The sequence below is a fragment of the Rattus norvegicus genome, chromosome 5, assembly GCF_021556685.1.
Source record: "Rattus norvegicus strain SHRSP/BbbUtx chromosome 5, alternate assembly SHRSP_T2T, whole genome shotgun sequence".
NCBI classification, from domain to species: Eukaryota; Metazoa; Chordata; class Mammalia; order Rodentia; family Muridae; genus Rattus; species Rattus norvegicus.
Genome location: NC_141538.1, coordinates 107,558,173 through 107,568,369, shown reverse-complemented (window position 1 = coordinate 107,568,369; position 10,197 = coordinate 107,558,173). Strand labels below are relative to the sequence as shown.

Sequence of the window (10,197 nt, the reverse complement as noted above, 5' to 3'; positions counted from 1 at the left end):
TAAGGTGACACTGACCTAAAAATTGTATCACTTTTAAGTACAATAAATAAAGGGAGAATATATTTCAATGATTACCATGCCCCCAAAACTATGTTACATAAGTTAATATGACTATCCCAGCATAGTTGTAAGATTATCAATAATCTATAAAGTGAGCAAATCTAAAAGCTAATGAACCTAGTTTTCAATATAAGACAAATGAGGTCATCCGTCAAAATTATTAGGCTGTCAAGGAACAAAACCAAGCACGCAATTGTTAATTCAAGTTTTTTTTTAGTTGAATCAAATAACCTTATTGTACTTCTTGCTGGAATGAAAAAGTATCCGTTGAATAATTTAAGTTGTTAAAATTTTTAGTTAATTATTTTGAAATCAAACAGTTGAAGCATTTGAAAATATCTCAAACAAGTTGGCTCAATTCACCTGGTTGCAGGATTTCTTTTTTTTTTTTTTTTTTTTTTTTTCGGAGCTGGGGACCGAACCCAGGGCCTTGCACTTGCTAGGCAAGCGCTCTACCACTGAGCCAAATCCCCAACCCCAGGTTGCAGGATTTCTGATGTTGAGTATCCACTCCGTTTCTTATTTGATGAAAATGGGTACATTGCTTAATCACTGCCAGTCTCCTGAAGTATAAGTCACATCTAGAAAATGAGAAGAATGTGGGAAGATATTAGCCTTAGGCTAGTGTTAGAGAGCAAGAAGATGAACAAAGTCCATGTACATCTTACTTGGAAGCCCTGGCCTCACTCTTACCTGTCCTGTTGTTGAGTGTAGTGCTTTCTCTCAGGTTAAAGGTGAAAATACCTTTGAAAGCATGAAATGAGCTGCTTCCCTGGATGGAGCATCTGTCAGACCACTTTTCCCCTTAATTGGGGGTTTTTGTGTATTTCCTATTGGCTCTCTAAGGGAGTTGCTTCGGGAACAGAGGAGAAGGCTGCAGTGCTTGTCTCTGGGTGGGGCTTTGTGGATCACGGCCTTAGTAAGGACCACTGCTGTGTCTGCTACACAAACCCTGTGACAGTGTCATTTGGGGATGTGCATGTGTTCTTGCATTCATGCTTATGGCTGTGTTTACAGTCGCAGCACCAAAGCCCAAGACCTGACACACACAGAACTTACTCTACCACTGGATTACACCCACACACACACTCAACACACCTATTCTTATTTATTTTTAGAGTTCTATTTCTGGGCTCTGTGATGGCTTCAGTTATCATCAGCGAGAATGCCCAGTGCCCACCACTCTGCCTGTTCTGCTAATATTAGTCAGATTAGACACACATGGTCTTTGTCAAAATGGAAAATTTTTAGCAGAAATCAGGGTTTTGTTTTTTGTTGTTGGTGGTAATGGTAGTGTTTTTTGTTTTGATTTGGTTTTTGGTTTTTGGGGTTTTTTTGTCTTTGTTTTTAGTTTTGTTTTTAGTCTTTTTTTTTAATGGGTGATGAAGATGAATTTGAGTCCTGTCCTGGTTTGGTTAAATGCCTTTGGGAAGTTTATTAGGATACTCAGAGAATCCATTCTATAATCTAGAATGCTCTTCCCAAACTGCCACTTTATCTGTCTATCCATCTATCTATATACCTATCTATCTGCTTATTTTGGTTTGCTTACCTTCTTATTTATTTACTTTTGAGACAGAGTCTCTTCATGTAGCTCTTCCTGTCCTGGAACTTGCTATGCAGACCTGGCTGGCCTCGAACGCAGAGATTCTCCTGCAACTCTAGAGAGTGTGGGGATTAAAGGTATGTTCCTCTACACTCAGCCTCAAACTGCCTTTCTCAAATATTCATTCAATCTACTTAAGGAAAAATATTTTTTAAAAATATATAATACATTCCCATGGAAATTAAATAGAAAACAAAGATACATAAAATACATACATGGTGTGTGTGGTTCCATTTCTTCTGATCGTTAGATTCATCATAAAGAGAACTATGCTGATTCTAAACGTTCCTTAAACCCTACCCTTTGTTTCTGTGATTTCTCACTATTGTCTGGACAGATCAAGCTCACAGACTACCCCTAGTGCAGGGACCATTGACTAGCACTAATCTTTAAACCCAAGAATAAAAATATCGCCTTGCCCCTTGGAGAGTGGCTGCTTGAATTCAGTGCCTAATGTATCTGAAAAGCTGGGGGGAAGGGGTGCAGGGTGGCACCTATTCTGCCACTTTTGAAACATAAGCAAATGTCACTCTTGGAAAAAATTAAACCAGTCGCTCTTATCAGTATACATAATCTGAGAAATGAGAGACCAAGTAAAGTCTGTGACTGAAAGCATCTGACATTGTTCTTAACACTGACTTCCTACCTTTCCAAGAATTCCCCTCACATCCCAGTATATATGCACAATGACTTTCAGTCTATTCTCCTCCTATTCTGCTATAATAGCCTGAGTAGAAAAAGACAAACAACACACACACACACACACACACACACACACACACACACACACACGCAAAACCAACCAACCAAAAAAATGCCTGTCCTCAGCATAATAGGTTAAGCTTGGTCAACAACCCTCCACATAAAGTGCGCAGTTCCAGTTCAGTTCATCCGCCGTTTGGTTACAAAAGCTTTTGGTATAAAATCCTGAGGCAGGGTGTCAGCTGGATTACGGAATAGCTGAATAGCTAAATCAGCTATAATCATTTGACTATATAATCATGTAATCATATAATCAGTTGTTCTTACCAAATCTTAATGCTCTGGACTTAAGTTTCCTCAAATACAAAGTGAAAGAAAAGCCATTGAAGTGTAGAGGTTTTTTTAAGGAGGATAAATAAGCTGACATATTGAGAGCTGAGTGGTGCTTGGGACACAATAAGCAGCTTGTCCAGTAGATGTCAACTGTCATCATCTACATTGCTCACACTTTGGCTCACAGTCTCAAGGAACACAGCTCATCATTTCAGGGAAGGCAGAGTGGAGCATTGTGGGTCACGGTAGTGTGAGCTTGTACCTGCTACTTCCCAGGTTAGCAAATCAAAAAGCAGGCCATAGATCCAGAAGCAGAGCACCAGAGTCCTGCCTCTAGTGGCCTAAATCCACAGGTTGGGTACAATGGTGCAAAGGTTTCAGGCACTATCTAGGGATCCTACACATGAGCTATGGGGCGGGAGGGGGAGGATTTCAGATTCAGATCATAATATGGAAAGTCTAAAGTTGTTAAACGGCTCAGCTCCTGGTTGGTCCCCACACAGCAGAAGTCACAGAGAGTGAGCCTTAGAGAAACATCTTGACAAAGGCTTATGCCCAGGAGAAAATCAGCTATGTGACTCATCTAAGATCCATACTCTTAGATTCTCTACTTGTACAAAGGCTCCTTTTCCATGAATGTTTGACACACAAATGATCGTACCTTTCAAATGAAGGTATTCCCCTTACTTGGTATGGCTAGCCTTTCTATAGACCTATCAGTTCATCTTAACACATATCCCTGCTGGATCTTTCCTATAGCATGTGATACAACCTATAAATTTTGATATCTATATACCATTTCCTCATTGAAGTTTTATACACATTATCTAACACTTATATTGTCCCAATAGTACTAGGTAAGAAACGGCCATACACCCAAACCGCACATCCATAAACATCTCTTACCCATGTATGTGGTAAGTGTGCTAGGAGATATGGCAGACCTTCTGCTGTCTCTTGAACTTGCTCTCACGTGGGAAGAGTGACTGGTTGTGCTTCAGTTAGGATGATGCTCTAGCTTGGCTATTAAAGGTCCCCCAAAGGCCCTGCACTATTTGGAAGTGATGGCGCCTTTAGGAGGTGACGCCTAGTGGATAATCTTCCAGTCTTTGGAAGCATGCTCTTGAAGGGCATTATGATGCCCTTCCGTGTCCTCATCACAATGTGAGAGGTTTGTTGAGCCCTCTACCAATGCTGCCTTCCCACAGGCCCCAAAACAAGTGGGACCAACCAAGCATGGACTGTAACCTCCAAATTGAGCTAAAATAAATATTTTTTCTCTTTATAAGTTGATAATTTCAGGTATTTGTAATAGTGACAGAAAGACAGTTGACACAGATGATCTCAGCTAGAATGACTAGGGTAGTTTGCCTCTGCAATGTGTGTCTTTCATCCCCTAGCCAGTTATCGAAGACATGTTCTTGGGGCAATAATACAGGGAGAGAGCAAGTATGAACTCATAAGCACTTTACAGGACTCTGTCCACACTCCAGTTAGTAGTACGCCACCAGCCAAAGCGGGTCCTGAGGCTGAACCCAGAGTAGAAGTGAGAAAACATAATGAGCTTTGACGACAGTGAACCTGGGTATTGCATCATAAACTGTTAATGCTGCCTCTCCTTTCCTGATATCCCCTTCGTTATACCAGAAAATCTACTTCATGCATAAGATTAGCAAGTCGGAATCACATAAGAAGACAAGACACTGTGCATGTCAGTATAGAGGGAACATACACTCAGGATTTGGTTTGCTCATTTGTTTAATGAAATCTGCACACTTTTCTTTCTCCTGCTGGGCAGAAAACAGGCCCATTTTTAATAATGGATATATGAACATTTCTTGCCATAATCCCCAGAATAGCTCATAATTCCTACTGGGACCAGTCTTCATCCCAAGGTATTATGGTATTCTCAACAAATGAATTTAACATTCAAGAAATAATACTAAAATAACTACTTATTATAGTTAAATGCTTTTCTGGTAAAACCCGTAAAATATAAAATGAGCTTTCTTACTGGAGGTAGACTCTAGGGAGATTTCCTGTTTTAGGAATTTGATATCTTCCTCTATTTTCATTTCAAAAAGACAGACCACTCTATTTTTCCTTTCCTGGTGTGTTAACTGAGACACAGATTGTTAATCTCATTTCTTAAGGAAATAGAATAAAAGCATTTCCACTTGCATAAAAAATTTCTCCGGTCATCTTAGTGAAGGGGACATGTAATGTCTGCCCCTCTGCTGTTATCTCACGCTTTAGGCAGTGACTTTCTGGAAGGATTCCTAGAATACTAGAGATTTTGGAAAGGGTTCCACACTGTTAGGGCAAAGCTCACCCCCCTGTTCTAAAGGCAGTCCCTGGACACGCCTGAGAGCCTGCATGACTGAATCGTGTGTTGATAAGTGAGTTGGGATCATTGTCTACTCCTGTTGGCAGCTGCTTTAGACACATTATTTGGACTGGATAATGTTATATGAATAATTCCCCATAAACATGTGAGAAGCAATAGCAGTGTGTACAGACAGGGCTATGGTGCTGCCTGGGGCTTGTCCTCCCATTGCTGTCACTGACTGTCCTCCTGCACAGGACTACAACCTCAGGCTCAGATGGCTTTGTGTCAGTGTTTTAACTAGATCATTTACAAGCTTTGGAAATGACTTTGAACTTTGGGATTCTTTTCATGGACTTAAGATTGCTCAAACAGAAAATGCAAATGTATTCCTTATACCTACAGCTATGCTTAGTGTAGACGAGGTCGTTATGACTTTCTCATTCGTGCCTCATCAGCAACCACACTCTAGCACAAAGTTTCTAAGCTCTAAATCCTTGGTCCTTTTTATCATCATCTCAAGTCGAATAGAAATCATTTAAGTGGAAGGGAGAGGAGACGGATGGGGAAGAGATGGGAAGGGAAGGGGCATGAAGAAGGGGAGGAGGAAGAGTAGGAAGAGGGAGACGTAACTGAATCTTGGATTTCACGTTGAAGTTTGCTGTAAATATCTCTAGAATAAAGCAGAACTGTGTCTGAGTGACGAGAAGCAGAAGAGAAGGAATGGGAGGGCGTGTGGCGTTTCATCTTGAGAGGAGGAGGAGGAGGGTGGAGATTTAGTGTTTTGCTGGCATGAGACCCAGGATTGCAATGAGAAAGGGAACAGGGACTGAAATGACTTTGGCTTTCATGGAAATTATTATTGACTTTGATCTTGAGAGAATGTCATTGAGCCAAGTTCTGATGTTTATGTTTGGGGGAGGGAGTGGAGGTCGTTTGGGGGGAAAAGAGATGAGAAAAGCCAAATACACTTCATTCTGGGAAGAATAAGTGGTGTGTGTGTGTGTGTGTGTGTGTGTGTGTGTGTGTGTGTGTGTGTGCGTGTGTGTTGATAGGGTGGCGGATGTAGAGCACAGGGAATTCCCTCTTGCCCTCAGGAATTCAGGTTTAAAACAGAAGTCTTAGAGAAGATGAAAGATGACTGGCTTTAATTCCCTCAGTTCCGTGCTAGTTATAAACACAGAAAGAAAATGGGATTGAAGAACGTCTGGGGGAAACAGTCCCTGTAAGCCATTTATTATCATATTTGTGGCTGCTGGGGGATGACTTTAAAGCTATCTTTTAAGATGTTGCTTACTTAAAGTAATTGAATTTAATTTTAAATTAAATTTTAGAAACTATCCAAAGTATTTTTCTCCCTGCAATCTATTTTCCATTTACATCTCTGGGTTTTTTTTTTTTGTTAAGAAGAGTATGCACATTCAAATATGTTTGTGAAGGGTATTTGAAGAGAACTATCAAGTAGACTTTTAAAAAAAGTATAGAGATAAAAAGCAGAGCCTTATGTCAGCAGGAATGCTTGTGAAAGTCCTGCATCTGTCTAGCCATAACCGTCTCTGTGATCTAAGATTCAACGTGAGCTTCTCTGAGCCATAGGGTTTTTTGTTTTTGTTTTCGTTTTGTAGAACCACCATCTCAGCTCCATAAAGTTGTGTCATAATTAGTCTTGAGGTAATTATAAAACGTGGTTACAATAAAGTACAATAAATAGGTCTATCCACTCAGCATCTGCAGATCTCCAGTCAATAAGCAAATTGGCTACTGCAAGCTCCAATTTGCTAACCTATACAGATATTAAAAAGTATATCGTCCATAGTACTAAGCTTGTGAAATCTGCATCTTAAAAGGTTTGCAAAGTGCCTACCTCATGACTGGAGTCTAGGAATTGCTCCACGGATGACGAGTTAAAAAGGGAAGAACAAGAGAGGCTGAGACGATTCAGAATCAAATCGCTTCCTGTGGTCCACTTGACTCAGTGTGGGTGCTGTCTGTATCAGCTCACTCAGTCGCTAGGCCACGCCTAAGATGTCTTAGATAAACATGCCATCCTCCGTTTAGATGAAAAGATGAGACAAGTTATGGGACTTGTTCATTGCCACAGGCTAGGAAAAAATGCCGCCTTTGTTCTTTCCTTAGCCTGAAGTTGACACTTTCCCTGAAATATGTGTGTTTTGAGATGGGGGTGGGACAGAAAATTCCATTCCTGATTTGCTTGGTGGAGGGGGGACGGTCCAAGGTTGCTGGTCTGGGCTGAATAAATGATATGCAGGGAACCAAAAAAGTTCCCTGACTGTACGGTCCCAACTGACTCTCCTGAACATGCTCGTGGAGGCGACACATTTGTCTAATGAAGTTAGTTATGCTGCCCCCTGCGTGGTGATTATGAGCAGAGCTGTGCTGTGGCTTCAGCTAGCAGGTGGTGGAAATACTTAATGAAGATTGAATTCAGATTATAACATTTCAGCGCACTCTGTGATGAGACCCGCCAAGAGTTCAGAACCTTTTCCAATTGGCTCACTTATCCTCCCGCTCACAGGACGCAGAGCACAGGAAGAACTAAATATAAATCGCTTTGGCGCTGCACCCCACGGCAGAGGGCTGACTCAGACCGCTCACGAGTAGAGAGCTTCAGCGTGCTCTTTATGAGGGAAAGCCCATAGGAGACAAAAACATGGACTCAGAAGAGCAATTCTGTCAGAAGAGTACTGGCGCTGATTATGAGATATGACCTCTGCTGGAGAATGAGAAATGAGCTAAAAAATTAAGAGCCATTTGCACCTGGCTGTCTGGGTGAATGATCAAGCGCTATTGTTACAGAGGTTGAAGAGGTGGTCGGCAGCTTCCTACACTGAGGAGAAATGCACTCATGTGCTGCCGTTAGGAGCTCAGCTATTGACAGATGGTCACTCGCAGTGGAAATGCTGTTTCCAGAGGAAATAGATTGGGGAAGAAAACGTCTCAGTGTATTCCCCTTTCCATGCCTCACAAGGCCGTGCTAAAAATATTTTCACCCCTAGGTAAAGGCAATATATTTGAATTCAGTAATATAGACATGCAAATCAGGAAAACAAACCACACACAAAGGATGAAGTATTTACCCCATCTCTATTTTAAAATAATGTTTCCAACATACAAGGAATAGTTTTGCTCATTTAGCACAAAGCCTGGGCACTTCTATTTGTACTCACTCTACTTAGCTTGTTGGTAGTAATTTTTCAATGAACCCATTTTGAGAAGGACTTGTATTCGAATTTTCTCATTTCCAGCGATCACAATCAGATGCCACTGTGAGACTCTGCCTGCCTTCTTTTCCGGGGATTTAAAGCTTAGTTTTCTTTTTTTTTTAAAAACAACAGTTTGGCATCTTTTTGTTTGTTTTCATTTTCTGCAACAGAATATTCAACCTGACCCTCTCACTTAGCCAAGGACGATGAGTTCATAGTGACATGATCCGTAAGGCTGTGAAATTAAACCAAACATGCCTCACTCTCCAAAGACAGATAGATCTAAAACGTCTCGACGCGCATGGCACGGCTTCCCTTTCCGTTTAAGCCTTGAATTTATTCTTTTTTTTTTTTTTTTGGTTCTTTTTTTCGGAGCTGGGGACCGAACCCAGGGCCTTGCGCTTCCTAGGCAAGCGCTCTACCACTGAGCTAAATCCCCAGCCCCCTTGAATTTATTCTTAATGAAGAAAGATTGGGGCTTTTTTTGTTTGTTCGTTTGTTTGTAGTTTGAGCTTGGCTAAGAGACATTAGTGGCCCTCGGGAGGCTGAAGTGATTTTTATATTCATACCTATTCACCGTTAGACAAGGATGTCTTTTCATTTAAAACAAAGGGAGCTGTTTTGTACAGTTATAACGTGCACGTGAGTACTCTGATGAGCCTGCACAAAGAGACTCAACTCTCTTCTTAATTTTTCATCCAGGCAGACACAGTGCAGAGCTGTATAAAACCAGAAACCCTTAGCATTTTCATGTAGAGTGTCCTGTTTGACTCTTATCTGAAACACGAAAACTTACAGAAAATGATGTGTGAGCGTTTAAGAACCTGTTAGGTACCTTCTGTATTTGAGTTCGAGAGAGCAAAGCACAGGATGAATCAGTAAATCATACATCTGCTGAGGGACCAAGACTCAAAGGGGGAAATGGACGGATCAAGCGCACGCCTGTGGGACTGTGTAAGAGAGCCAGGCGAGGAGCAATGGATGCCTAAAACCTTGGTACTGAGCCAATAGGATGCTGAGTTGAAGGACTTAGGGGCTCTAGTTTTAGGGAGTAAACTAGATTTCTGGAGGAGCACAGATAGGGACATGTAAGACAGACGCTCTAGACAGTGATTTGTCAGCAGTGGCAAAAGCACAGAGGCCACATGCCTGCTTTCAGATTCTTGTATCAGTGACAGGACGGGACCCCACCTTCTGTAATTCATTTGTTGTTTGCTTGCTTGCTTGCTTTTTGGAAGGGGTTGTTTTTGTTTTGTTGCTGTTTGTTGATTTTTCTTTTGTTGGACTTTTTTTTTTTTTTGTAGCGTGTTTGTAGAGAACAGCTTTAATGGCCGTTTGGTCTATGGCCACATATGGGAAAAAATGCACTGAATGGACTAAGGCTTAAAGTGATAGCCATACGCCAAAGCAGTCCGTGCCTCAATCGTGTTAAACAGCTCATTCTTCACACATTCCACACATTCCCCATGTTCCCTCAGAGCGTGCATCCATCTGGGATGCATTGTGCAGCAGTACACACTAACTTAAACTATTTCTGGAGTCATGGTAAATAGTGACATCTCATGCTCACCTCCTGATCCATACCATGCTCAGAAGCCACCCAATTCCCCCATCAACAACGTCCTCTCATCAACTACGGAAAAGGCATGCCATGATAGTGAATGCTTGCCCTGATTGAGCAGCTCTTGGCTACGTTCATTTCGAGTCTCCTCTAGAGGCTTTGATCTTCAGTCACAGAGGTAAACACATGCTCCTGGCCCTGGCTAATGTCTCCCCTCGGCTTTGATTGCATTTCCCTCATGACTCACTGCTTTGGTGTGAATATAGATGCCATTCACAATGCTCAAGTGCCTGCCGGTGCTGCTTTCTGGGGAGATCCTGAATGCCTGGGGAGTTGGCCCTGGGTAGTGGAAGCAGGTTATTGGGAATGTGGCTTTGAGAGTTAT

The 10,197-nt window shown here is 41.7% G+C and overlaps 1 long non-coding RNA gene across 2 annotated transcripts; it reads right to left on the bottom strand.

The window, feature by feature from the left end:
• Positions 1-256: 256 nt before the first annotated feature.
• On the bottom strand, positions 257-7,360 carry LOC148005893 (uncharacterized). Of its 2 annotated transcripts, XR_015620292.1 has the most exons (3): positions 6,892-7,360; positions 1,613-1,721; positions 257-641 (listed from the first exon to the last, which is right to left on the bottom strand). It is a non-coding gene; the product is annotated as an uncharacterized LOC148005893 (long non-coding RNA). The 2 variants fall into 2 exon arrangements; XR_015620291.1 differs by lacking the exon at positions 1,613-1,721 and having other exon boundaries at positions 6,892-7,329.
• Between the last annotated feature and the right edge of the window lie 2,837 nt (positions 7,361-10,197).